This window comes from Boleophthalmus pectinirostris, unplaced genomic scaffold (assembly GCF_026225935.1).
Source record: "Boleophthalmus pectinirostris isolate CB_2022bp ecotype Guang Dong unplaced genomic scaffold, ASM2622593v1 HiC_scaffold_9, whole genome shotgun sequence".
Lineage (NCBI taxonomy): Eukaryota > Metazoa > Chordata > Actinopteri > Gobiiformes > Gobiidae > Boleophthalmus > Boleophthalmus pectinirostris.
In genome coordinates, this window is record NW_026571541.1 from 13,539,201 (window position 1) to 13,542,680 (window position 3,480).

Genomic DNA, 3,480 nt, shown 5'->3' on the forward strand with positions numbered 1-3,480 from the left:
GTGTTTGAGAGAACCGGGCATATCGAATAACAGCAGGTTGTGTATAACTCTCTTAGTTATGTCACCCAGAGAGTTTTGGAAGAATTGGGTTCCGGCTGGTTTGACCTTTGCATAATACACGATATTCTGAAACAAAAACGGCAATGCACATGTCGTTAAATGTACTGTCATCTGGTCTATTCTTATAACGGTCGGTGATGTTAGTCATCCAAATGTCTTCAGATGAACTGCTTTCCAGTTGCTTTATGGGTTTTGTAAGGCGGACTATGTTATCACCTGTGGGAATAAAAGACACTTTGCAGGAAAACTCTTTGAGATGCATTCCAGTCACTCGATAAGCCAGCTTCCTGTGCAGACACCTCACGATTGTTTATGTAAACGCTTCCCAGTTTCTTCATAGCGTCTTTAGCACTCTCGTTGCCTTCCAGCGCTTCCTTTTGTGCATTTCCAAGCAACAAGCCCATTTCTTTCTCACCCTTTGAAATGTAGCTCACAATATAAGCAGCACAAGCATAGCCATCAACCACATACTGAACATCAATATTTGCCTCCCAAATGGACAACAAATCCCGGTTAGCTTGGTTTATCCAGACTTCATCCATTTCTCTTTTTAAAACAATACATGTATGCCCGTCTAAAACTTGATATGCTTCTTCAAAAACATTCTGTGTAATCCCGACTCTTGCTTGCAGTTCTGCTGTAGTCTTTGCAATTTCATTGTGAAGACCATTTTGTAAATCAGACATGATGGTTTGTGCGTGTTCTTTGCCCATCCGAGTTGGATCATCTGGTGGACACACGCACTCTGCCTCTTAATTTTTTCAAATGGCATTTTCGGACAAATGGGTGTTTGCCGTGCTCTTTTGATGAAAGTTCTCTGAGATGGTGGTCGTGGGAATTTAAATCTGCAGACGGTCTTGTTTTTCCGACAAGTTTTTAGAGTGATGTTTCGAGTGGGTCTGTAGAGTTTTAACCATTTCCAATAATTTGGGATCATCTTCTGGAAGCTGGCAGGTAACATGTTTATCTACAAAGGAGATGACTTCTTCGTCTGTATTTTTGATCAATTCTAGGTGCATCTTGTACCCAGAAAAGGGCGTGGATGTGGGCAGAGCCTCTTGCTTGGAACTCTACCCAGTAAAAACAATCGACAATTTTACCAAGGGGATGAGCAGATGACAGGAGAACAAGCCTCAAAAAACAATGCCATCTATAGTCAAACATTTGAGCTGCAACCACAGGGTTCTTCCTCAGAAGGTTACACCGTTCAGCCCAGTTCAAATCTTCAACCGTCTGTGTTCTTCCCTCTTGGATCAAAAGTGCTTTAAGTAAATTTTGCCAGCGAAGGTCAGCTGCACTGAACGAACAGAACCAGGTTGGAATTCCCAATTGACGAATCACTGCAAAAACGTCAGACCTGCATTGTCTCAAAAAGCGGGACTACCCAGTATGGGTGACAAAAAAAACGAAAAAACCACCATTAAACTGAACAATGTGTTTTAAAGTATTACAGTCATTGTCCTGAGATTCAGCTGCGCTGATTCCATCAAAATGTCCTTTACGTGTGGCAATAGACACGCAAGAAATTACATTATACAAAATCAACGTGCCATCAGCATAAAAAAGGTATTCTAGATTGTTAGCAAATCTAGTGTCAGCATTCAAAAGTCTTAATTTGAAATATTTTGCTAATGTGAGTGGATATTTCCTGGGTGTATGATATGTATTTGTACCGGTCACAAAAATGGCAGGAAAACATTTGGCCTCATTGGTGTGATCATTTAGTGTGCTTACTGGGTTGTTTCCTTCAGCTGGAGCAACACTAATGACATTATCCAGATATTGGTCCAGCGTTTCTTGACCCAAGTCTAAAGGCATAGAGCATGTGTCATTGAAAACGCCGTGCTGTTGTTTATCGTACAGATGTTCATCTTGTGTGGCTTCTTGTGAAGGTGGATTTGTACCTTCGACTGTTGGTTCGACTGTTCCCTCTTCGTCTTGTTGTTCCCCTTCTTGTTCTTTGGGGTCTTCTCTACTAAAATCATTTATCCAGTCTTCATTAAACAAGATATCTTCAAAGTGGATGTTATTGTGTTTGAGCCAGACCAAAGCTTCCCTCAAATGCTGAGTATTCACAAACTGATGTTCGTAATGACCTTTGTAAGACAGTTTGCACTTAAGCTTCACTTGCACTAAGCCGGGGGAGCCAGTGCGCGGCAACAGCTTCTCGGAGCGTTGGGCTATTTCGCTTCTTACACACACGATAGGCCCTCTGATTCCTCGCTGTTTTGTCTTAGGCAAAGTCATGTATTTACAAAACATCATGTTTGGTGAAACAAGATGGGTTTCTATACTGTTTAGCCGTGCAAGTTCCTCTGGTACGGGTGGGAGTTCTAAATTGTTACCACCACATTCAGCTGGAATTTTACCTCTAATCATTTTGCTGTTACAGGTGTAGCATATGTTTTAGCTTCCCCCTGTAGTCATGCATAAACACAAGGCATAGGACAAGCTGTGTCACACACATGTACATATGTATCTGAAATACAAAAAATCTAGATCAGACTGGGAAATGTTCACGTAATGTGACCTTTGGCAAGCCATAACACCAGATTGGAAGAAGCGTTTGTGGCACACACAACACACAAACTGTGGTCCAAATTTTATTCTGTCTAAGAAAGTTTCCTTAACATGATCTAAAAGTTTGGATTTTTTTTTTAGTTGTTGTTTTCTGCTTAGACTTCTGGATACAACACGTTGTCTATGTTCTGGGTTGCTATATTTCTGTTTACTTAAAGTTTTCAGGTAATTGTGGTGGTTTTCATCTGTTGCATATTTGTGGTGAATTTTAGCTTTTAGTAGTTCTCGATGGTCAGAATTGGTTAAATATTTCTGTCTGGTTCTAAACCTTACAATTTGTCTGTGGGTTTCATCTGTTTTATATTTATCAAGGCTATGAAATTTTACTTTTTGTCTATGGGCTGAATTTGTCTTATACTTATCAATGCTGTGAGATTTTACATTTTCTCTATGTGCAAGATTTGTCTTATACTTATTAATGCTCTGAGTTTTTACATTTTCTCTATGGGCTGGGTTTGTCTTATACTTATTAATGCTTTGTTGCTGTAAATGTCTTCTATATGTTAAATTTTGAGAGTATCTTTCTATGCCTTTTTTCTGAAGAATTTGTTGGTATTCTGGGTTATTGTGATATTTATGTAACATTTTTGCCAATTTGTTTTTTTGTACTGTGGGAATTAATTTCTGTATTTTTAGTGTTTCATTCATGTTAATTCACCATGTAATGTGGAAGGGGTTCAATGTTCTTGTACATGTGTCATAAAGAGAAGTCAGTGTCTGAACTTTAAAATGTCAATGAGTTTGGGACATGTTATGATGGACTTTGTGATGTATATGAGACATAAAGGGGGAGTGTCTGAACTCTTTAACATATGACTATCTGTGGTTACACTGTCTAGG

At 39.3% G+C, this 3,480-nt stretch overlaps 1 protein-coding gene across 1 annotated transcript in view; it reads left to right on the forward strand.

Moving 5' to 3' along the window:
- Window positions 1-3,480, forward strand: part of LOC110169983 (uncharacterized) — a 13,017-nt gene that overhangs the window by 3,605 nt on the left and 5,932 nt on the right. The gene's annotated exons all lie outside the window — the stretch shown is intronic.